The 10,000-nt window shown below is 49.8% G+C and overlaps 1 non-coding gene and 1 pseudogene across 1 annotated transcript; both read right to left on the reverse strand.

Moving 5' to 3' along the window:
• Nucleotides 1-7,129, reverse strand: part of LOC143182004 (large subunit ribosomal RNA) — a 10,339-nt pseudogene extending 3,210 nt beyond the window's left edge.
• Nucleotides 7,130-8,479: 1,350 nt separating this feature from the next.
• On the reverse strand, nt 8,480-8,634 carry LOC143181997 (5.8S ribosomal RNA). Its single transcript, XR_013002378.1, has one exon. It is a non-coding gene; the product is annotated as a 5.8S ribosomal RNA (ribosomal RNA).
• Nucleotides 8,635-10,000: the final 1,366 nt, after the last annotated feature.

Genomic DNA, 10,000 nt, shown 5'->3' on the forward strand with positions numbered 1-10,000 from the left:
AATAGCGCAATATCATCAGCGAATGCTAGGGTGGTTATTTGCACCCGATCGCTAAAATTGATACCATCCGTTGCTTCCTCTATTAATTCTAACAGGCGCTCCATACAGAGGTTAAACAATAGAGGGGACAAGGGGTCACCCTGCTTTACGCCTCTCAGCAATCTTATAGCTACTGTTTCCTTATTTCTAGCCTTAATAATAGTAGTGCACTCAAAATACATTTTAAGTATTAGCTGGACTATACTTTCAGGTATGCCCTTTCTCCTAAGACTCGGACCTATGGCCGAATGCGGAAGAGTGTCGAACGCTTTAGTGACGTCTAAGATAGTGATAACTCCACCATTGTGCCGTTTGCTAATTTTTATGGCTTCATTTAAAAGCATGGTGTTGTACTTACAGCCATTTTCAGAAGTAAATCCTTTCTGTCTTAAGTTTTGCACTATTACGCCACGTAAGCGGCCATCTAATATTGAGGAAAATATGCGACTTAAAACCGAACTGATTGTTATGGGTCGCCAATTTTGAACCATATCCAGATCTTGGCCAACCTTTGGTATTAAGGTTGTGCGATTGTGACGCCAATTTGTTGGGAAATGATTGGCCACGCATAAGATGTTGTATAGCATAGCTAAAATTATAGGCAATCCAGATTTTTGTAGGTGTTGTTTTTGAATATTGTCCGGACCACCGGCCGTTTTGTTATTCAATTTTTTAATTCTTTTAGTGACTTCCTCAGCTGATATGGGGTATAAAATCTCATCCATTGATAGAGGTTGCGGGATATTTGCGTCTGTTAGGATTCTTGGTCCCTCGGTTTCCCATAATTGAGTGTAGAGACCTCTGATATCGTTTGCGGAAGGAGGAAGTCTCGGCGGGTCCACAAATGACGGATCTCCTTTCACAATAATGTCTGCTAATTTTTTAGGGCACTCATTATATAGGTCCTGGCATCTGGCATACCTATATCTTTTGCGACTGTTGGCATTGGCTACTCTTCTAGGATTAATATTGTCATGTTTGGTTATATGGTTATTTCTGTTTTTATTCTCGCATCTGTGACTGCTATTTTTACCTGTGGTCTTTTTCTTACTTCTCCTTTCTTTCACGTAAGCATCTGTTTGAGTGCTGTCACTTCCTAACAGAAATACTGTTAGTGTATTCGTGATGAAGGAGTCGATTTCCATTTTTAGCATCACCAAATCGTTCTTATTAGATAACCATATACTTCGCAGTGTTTCAAAAATTTCTTTTACTGGATCTGGAACGTTGTCTATAATTTCAATAGCGTTGGCCATAGTATCCGACCACTGTGAATTTTCAGCAGAATTATCTGCGGTAGTAGAATCTGCGACAACATTAATTATTGAGCAAGGCGCTACATTAGATACGTTGAGGCCGGTACTGTCGTCTTCATTTAGGGCATCTTGATAGTCCTCTTCTGAGGAACTGTTTAATTCGGCGTTAGCTGCCTCTTCATTGGCCTCAACATCTTGAGGCTCAGATGGAATATTACCTAATGTGCGCGCTTGTTTTTTACGCAAATCACAACGTTTGTCGCTTATTTGCTTTAAAGTTTTGTTAGTGATGTACTTGCGTATTTCAACGTTTGGGTAACGGCAATCACCAAATCTTTCTTCAAGCTCCATTAGCAGCCGGACTTCTTCTGCAGTCCAACAGCCTCTATTAGATCTACCGTCTGCTGACATAGAGGGCTCCTTTGTGGTTTCATGGGCCAGTATTCTTTTCTCATTGCGCAATGTAGGATGTACATGCATCTCATGTATGGATCGGCCTCTGGCAGACGCAAAGCTCATGTCACAAACTTCGCACTTGAACGGCTTGGAAGCAAGGGTTGCTGTCCCTTTGCACTTGGCAAAGTGGCAGCTCCAGCCGTGAAGTTTTTCAAACTTTCTTTTGCAAACCCGGCACATCCACGAGGTTTTTTGTTGCAGATGATGTTTACTCAAGTGCGCGGACAGATCCTTAGCGGTATCGAAAAATATACGCTTATTTTTACGTAGGCATATGGAACATAATGTGCTGCCTGGATCTAATGGCACCCAAATCGTTAAAACCGTTGTATCAAAATCGTTTACCATATCCATAGCCAAGTTGTCGTATGAGGTTCCCTCCTGAGCGGATAAATCCGCCACAACGTTTCCGGAACCGAGAAATGTTGCGTCCGAGGCTCTATTTGATGTCGCCATTTGTGTGCCGTGTTTTATTAAACCTATGCAATTGAAACCAAGTGAAAGTCCAATCGTGTCCTTATGAAAGCCAAAGTCATCATCGGAGTACATATACACGTTATCAACGCGGTAATGGTGGTCTTATTTGGGAATCTTCACAGGACAAGCCTGTTATCGGAAAACCGATAATGAAATCTATAAAGTTCCATAAGTCTTATGCTACTCCGATTCATTCCGGCTGCATAGCATAGCAACCGTTTGATGAGGGACCGTCTGCCACCTCACGCAAGCGTGAGGGCCCAGCGGGACCACGAGGAGGTCGTCCCTGTCGGGGTGGGAGAGGCTAAGGGCCACTAGGACCTGTATTACGCATCACCACCCCCCGCAACCATGACTCTACTGCCCATCGCACCAGCGCTTCGTGCGACGGACAAGAGAGTCATAGTTACTCCCGCCTTTGATGCCTTTAAGGCCATCTAATGTTTTCATTAGGCATCTAGTGTATTCACTAGGAATATAAGATCATCGCTTATTCAGCGGAACTGTTCATCACCTATCAACGGAGAAATGGTTCATTTCTTAATAACAAAATTTCTTCTTGTCCAGGTGGTAATTGATAACGCTCTGTCTCCTGACGGACTAGCGTTCTCGTGCTAGGGTGTTCTTAACCCCGGCATGTCGACACCGATCGTAGGAAGAAATGGGTCTTCCATCTTGAAGTTCCGATTGATGGTTTGGCTCCATCCAGCTGGAGCCTGGCCATTGCCAGTCGTGAAACACAATCCACGAGCGGCAGGTGTTCTTTCTCTTTTAAGCCCAAATATTCCTATGATGTTGCACTGCGAACTACCCATCGCTACTGAGCTTATCACGGGCCCATTTATGACTGCCAATCTAGCCATATTATGGTCTGCGGCGGTATTTCCTGCCACAGGTATTTTGGTCCACCCGATTGCTGCAGAATTGGAACCATGACCTGGTCTTCCAGTGGTCATTTTATATCTGTCACTCATCTTTTGGAGGTGACTTGAAACCCGAGCTACTAATTCGGGACTCCAACGCAGCCTTCCTGACATATTGTCGTTGTCAGGGAATTCAAAGTCAGATATTGACTGCAATCCCTCAGGGTTAAGCCTTTCAACTGAGGGCCTAAAACCTAAAAGGTTCAGATTCGGAATAGCACCATTAGGGAACGAACCCTCAGGCATTGGGTTCCAAGCCTGGAATCTTCGTTCTTCGTTCTGTCTGCGTGTCTCCAATACGAGTTGAGATGTTATAAAGGGTGAGACGTAGCATTCATACTTGTTATGATCTGCTGCTGTCAAACGCCCGAAACTACCAGAAGGAATAGCATCTTGCTGGCAGACACCACCATCATCATCCACTGCCGGAATACTTACCTGAGGGATGCCAATTTCAGGGATGTTGACTTTCACCATATCACCCTGGGGAGTGGTGGTATTAGCGATCATCTTGTAGTACTCGGCTATTGGTGCGGGAGTGACAAGATCTTCGGGAACAAGGTTGAGAGGAGACTCCTCGTCAGCATAGCGGTCCTCAGCATTAATAGTGCGGACATGATCGATGATTACCGCATTGAGGATGCTGGTATACACATGCTGGAAAGCGCAGAATGGGATTTCCCTCCTTAGGCGAGGATTCTCAGCTTCCAGATCACCATATACTCTCTCACATAGTATGGGAAATGTTGAAAAATCCATGTTCTGAGAGTAGATTCTGGTTATTGGTTGAGTACCGGTATACGGTCCTTCCTGCCACATGGGTTCATCGCGCAAGTTCTCCTTACTAGCTTTAACCACTGTAGGAGTGATTTCTGCCGGGTCACGGATAACTGCCGGACCAGTTTCAACCTTTTTAGGAGGTTTTCCATCCTTTTTGAATCCCTTTGACCTATTGGTCTGCTTGCCTCTTCCAGGAGCCCTTGGTTGTGGGGGCTCCGGCTCATCCGCCCAATTTTCAGCGACTGGGGCGGCGTTGTATTTCTTCATATTGTAAGCAAACATACGACGTGCATTCCTGTTCATCACTGGTTTTCCAGTGGAATTTAATTCAGCCCTCTGGCTTTGCATAGTAACAAAAAGTTAAACGTTTTTACGTTTACTGCCTTATAAAACGACGAGAGTTAAGAGAGTCATAGTTACTCCCGCCGTTTACCCGCGCTTTTTTGAATTTCTTCACGTTGACATTCAGAGCACTGGGCAGAAATCACATTGCGTCAACACCCGCGGGGGCCATCGCAATGCTTTGTTTTAATTAGACAGTCGGATTCCCCTGGTCCGTGCCAGTTCTGAGCCGAGCGTTGAATGGCGGCCGAAGAAACGACACGCGACGGCTGAACCGACGCGGAAGCCTCGCAGCAAGGAAGATCCGCGGGAGGCCAAGGCACGGGACCGAGTTCGGATCCCAGGACGTCGACCGAAGTCTAAGACCCTTCACCTCGCCCAGGCCCGGCACGTCAGCCAGACCCGCTTCCCGACCAAGCCCGACACGCCCCGCTCCTCAGAGCCAATCCTTATTCCGAAGTTACGGATCCAATTTGCCGACTTCCCTTACCTACATTAATCTATCGACTAGAGGCTCTTGACCTTGGAGACCTGCTGCGGATATGGGTACGAACCGGCGCGACACCTCCACGTGGCCCTCTCCTGGATTTTCAAGGTCCGAGGGGAATATCCAGACACCGCAGCAACTGCGGTGCTCTTCGCGTTCCGAACCCTATCTCCTTGCTAGAAGTTTCCAGGGAACTCGAACGCTTATACAGAAAAGAAAACTCTTCCCAGATCTCCCGACGGCTTCTCCAGGTCATTTTGGGTTACCCCGACGAACACTCAATGAGGGCCCGGATGTTAAACGGTTCCGCTGCCGGGTTCCGGAATAGCAACCGGATTCCCTTTCGCCCAACGTGTGTATGTCTCTTTTTTTATCTTTCAATTTATCTCTTTGTATAATAATATGTTTGCAGACATTGATTTTAGGACACCACATTTGCATAGGATTTCTCTTAGGGCTTAGGATCGACTGACTCGTGTGCAACGGCTGTTCACACGAAACCCTTCTCCACGTCAGTCCTCCAGGGTCTCGCTAGAGTATTTGCTACTACCACCAAGATCTGCACCGACAGGCAGGCTCACGCCCAGACCCTTCTGCGCACACCACCGCGACCCTCCTACTCATCAGGGCTTCATGGAGGATGGTCACCAGTTATGGCACCGTCCCTCCCCACTTGCCGCTGACGGCAGAGTATAGGCGCGACGCTTCAGCGCCATCCATTTTCAGGGCTAGTTGCTTCGGCAGGTGAGTTGTTACACACTCCTTAGCGGATTCCGACTTCCATGGCCACCGTCCTGCTGTCTTAAGCAACCAACGCCTTTCATGGTATCCCATAAACGTCGACTTAGGCGCCTTAACTCTGCGTTTGGTTCATCCCACAGCGCCAGTTCTGCTTACCAAAATTGGCCCACTTGGCACTCTAATCCGAAATCTCGTGGCTTCAATGAACCAAGCAAGCCAGAGATCTCACCCATTTAAAGTTTGAGAATAGGTTGAGGTCGTTTTGGCCCCAAGGCCTCTAATCATTCGCTTTACCAGATGAGACTCGCACGCGTCCCCGAAGGAACGGAGGAGTGAGTGCCAGCTATCCTGAGGGAAACTTCGGAGGGAACCAGCTACTAGATGGTTTGATTAGTCTTTCGCCCCTATACCTAGTTCCAGCGATCGATTTGCACGTCAGAATCGCTACGGACCTCCATCAGGGTTTCCCCTGACTTCGTCCTGACCAGGCATAGTTCACCATCTTTCGGGTACCAACGTGTACGCTCTAGGTGCGCCTCTTCTCGCAATGAGAACGAGACGCCCCGGGAGTGCGGAGCACTATGCAGCGCCCATCCTCCCTCGGCCGACGCAAAGGACGACCTTCACTTTCATTTCGCCTTTAGGTTTACTCATCCCAATGACTCGCGCACATGTTAGGCTCCTTGGTCCGTGTTTCAAGACGGGTCCTGAGAGTACCCAAAGCAATAGCGCCGCCGACAGGTAATTCAAAGCTTGGCCAGTCCGAGGGCTCCGCCGGCTAACAGCTGGCCAGGCCCGTGAACGGGAAAGACGTCCGTACCACAGGGCAAACAAAGCTGACCGAGCTTGCGGCGGGCCTGACGCACCGTTCGAATGAGAAGACTGGTTGCGGCCCGATACCATCTGGGGAACACCGTCGCGCAGCCGGTCGGGTCACCGAGGGTCCGTCGCGCACGCACAAGGCGACGCAACGGTCTAACCGCCCGGGCCGTAGACCGACACGCAACGGGTCGCGACGTCCTACTAGGGGAGAAGTGCACGTCTACGTAGCCGGAACGTTCGCCGTTGGCCGTAACATCCGTGCGCCCTCCTTGCGGAAAAGCGACGGACACCCCTTTCGGGGTTTCGCGCACCAACGGGAGCCAGCATTTGTCGACGATGAATCTCCCCTTTCGAACTTTTGGGTTTCTCAGGTTTACCCCTGAACGGTTTTACGTACTCTTGAACTCTCTCTTCAAAGTTCTTTTCAACTTTCCCTCACGGTACTTGTTCGCTATCGGTCTCGTGGTTGTATTTAGCCTTAGATGGAGTTTACCACCCACTTAGGGCTGCATTCTCAAGCAACCCGACTCTAAGGAGAGACCCTCCCGAGACGCGCACCGGTCGCTACGGGCCTGGCACCCTCTATGGGTAAATGGCCCCATTCAAGATGGACTTGGACGCGATGCAACGTCACGGGATAAACGGATCCTCCCGAACACTACATTTCCCTGCGGCAGTACCGCGGGATTCAGTGCTGGGCTCTTTCCTGTTCGCTCGCCGCTACTAAGGAAATCCTTGTTAGTTTCTTTTCCTCCGCTTAGTAATATGCTTAAATTCAGCGGGTAATCTCGCCTACTCTGAGGTCGTCGTATACGTGTTAAATATATCACACACGTAGAGTGATATATTTTATATATGTGTAAAAATGACGAAAGAAGCTGTGGCGTAATCCTCGTACAACGGGGGCACACAACCGAGAGAAGCGGACCAGGCAGAGTGTGTGAACGAATGTTACGAGAAATGGGAAATGAGAGAGAGACTTGAGATCATGTTCGATGCGTCGTCCCAACTTCGCCGTGTGCCTTCGGAATATGTTGTCGTAACGCAACAGCAGCGTTTCCAAAGGTAAGGAAGCTCCTCGTCATTCGCCAGAAGTGATCAGCGGAGAGTAAGTCACATCGTCCTTAATGCGCCACACCAAAGCATCTTCGCGTCTCGTTTAATTCGATCTAAAGGAGAGAGACTCTCGCCAGGCGACTGCCGGTATGGTTTAACGCCCGTCCGCTTGCTTTTTGTATAGCTTTCGTGGACTGGACGACCGGACTTGACGCGCGGTCTCTCTCGGCGATCGACTAACGCGAAGACATGGGGCGACCAGACGCTGCTACCTTTCCACCTCCTCCTTCTAGGAGAGAAGTCATCCCTATGTGATGAGTCATATATATGGCGGCTGTGTAAGCCTCGCCAAAGAGGATTCAGGATACAGAAACAAGTTGTAGTACAACACAACACATTCACGGAGCCACAAACGACTCGACCGAAACGTGGCCGGGGAAGATGCATCCCGGAACTTCATCGTTTCGACGAATGAGTGCCTCCTTTTCGCGTTGTTCCTGCAACAAGACGATCCCTCTAGAATCCCTGGGGCTCTGTTTCTCGTCATACATTTCTTCACCACACTACACGGGTGGGGTATACGCGATCTCGTGTTCATGCTCACTCGCACACCCTTTCATTGTCCTTCTCTGTAGTCTCACGACAAACTCTCTTGTGTGTCGTTGCGGGTTACGCACGCCTCTTTCTTACACGCATCATTTCAGACTACGTCGGGAGCGCGGATGAAAACTCGCACGAAAAGCGAGTCTGTTAACAATCACGAGGGTATCTGGCGAGACACGGAGGCTGGTCGATGATCGTACGTCCGCGCGCTTGCGTCCGGAGCGGTGCACATACACGCACGGGCGGTCGACAAATTAAGCGACTCACGACGCCGTGTGAAAAGTAGCACTCACGCAAGTCCGGAACGACAAAGCAACGACGATGACGACGATGTCTCCAGTCATCTGCCGTGTACACACAACCTTCTTCCCTCCATGACGTCTAGAGCGTATTCTCGCTTGTTTTCGTGCGACCGCGGCAAACGCCGACGAACGGTCCAACAATCGCTCGTACGTGACACCGAGATGCCAACGTAAGCAGTCTTAAGGTTACGTGAACGACCCTCAGCCAGGCGTGGTCCAGGAATTGTATCCGTGGACCGCAATGTGCGTTCGAAATGTCGATGTTCATGTGTCCTGCAGTTCACACGTTGACGCGCAATTAGCTGCGTTCTTCATCGACCCACGAGCCAAGTGATCCACCGTTCAGGGTTGTATTTTAATATTCTGTGTTCATGTATATATATATATATCATACTCGTATATAGTTCTCGGGTTCGGAAGAATCCGAGACCCGCGCCTCCAACTAGCACACGGTCGATGGAGGTTCGGGCGTCGCGACACTTCGTCCGAACGTAAGATACGAACGAACGAAAGTGACGACACAGGGGTCTCTGGGATGCGGTTCCGCACGGAGACCGCCACGCAATTGCGAACGGTTCCCGTAACGGCCAGGCGTAGAGTACATTTAAAAACCTAGGATCACAACCTGGAGAGTACGATGGAGCCGACGGGGATACCCCGATCAAGTGAACCACGTACATCCACGGTGTTCTCCTCTGAAACGACACCCCCCATTTTATTGTCGCAGCGCCCTGCACGTACGTATTCCCCTCCTGATTTGGATAGCCGATGAGAACGGACTTCGCAGCCGGCTTCGATCGGTCTTTCTCATCCCGTTAAATTCACACACAAATTCATTATTCTTGGGAGTCAGACTCACGAAAGTCGAAGCTGTTAACAGCCGGTCCACAGTTGTTGTTCACACGGCAGGAATACGTACCCTACGGCCGCACATCGACGCGGGATACGTGTCGCGTCCTAGGTTACCCGGGCCCTCTCTCTTTCTCAAGAGAGGGTCCACATCCGCGGGACGGTTCGGAGAGAACAACGAGGTAAAGAGACGAAGAAACACCGGGAGCGGGATGCGAATGGGAAAACACGTTTGCTTTCGCACTCGTGCGCTCATATCGGTTTTTCTCCTTAACCTCTTCTTCGCTCGCTTTTCATATTCCCACCGAAAATAGGAGAAACGGGCGCAGCCTCGCGCAAGCAGCTGGCAAGCACGCTCTCTCTCCTCTCTCTGCCGCGCGAGTATGCACCGTATATATTAGCGGCGGGTGTGTGACCGAAACATCGCGCAGCGACGGGACCATGTCTTCCATAAGATATGAAAGACCCCGATATCATGCTGTGGCGACGGGGCTATCGGAGATGCACCTCACGCAAGCGCTATATATATCGACGCAATGCTTACGCGCCGAGGAGGGAACGATACATCCCAAACTGGCGGGCTCTTTGTAAACGCTGGGACAAAGCCTCACGCAGGCAGTCGAGAAGGAACAGTTTCGCTCCATCGAAGATGCCGCGCGTACGTACAACGGCGGGTGCGACGAAGCATCGCGCAACGACGGGACAATGTCCTCCATGCGAAATTGCATGCAAGACCCCGATCATGTTGCCCGATGACATCGGTGATCGACACCTCACGCTAGCGTTGTAACTATCGGCAGCGTACTCACGACGGAAAAAAAAAGAAACGTTCTTCTCGAACTGGCAGGCTTCCTTTCCCTTTGCGCG

Source organism: Calliopsis andreniformis, chromosome 7, assembly GCF_051401765.1.
Source record: "Calliopsis andreniformis isolate RMS-2024a chromosome 7, iyCalAndr_principal, whole genome shotgun sequence".
Lineage (NCBI taxonomy): Eukaryota > Metazoa > Arthropoda > Insecta > Hymenoptera > Andrenidae > Calliopsis > Calliopsis andreniformis.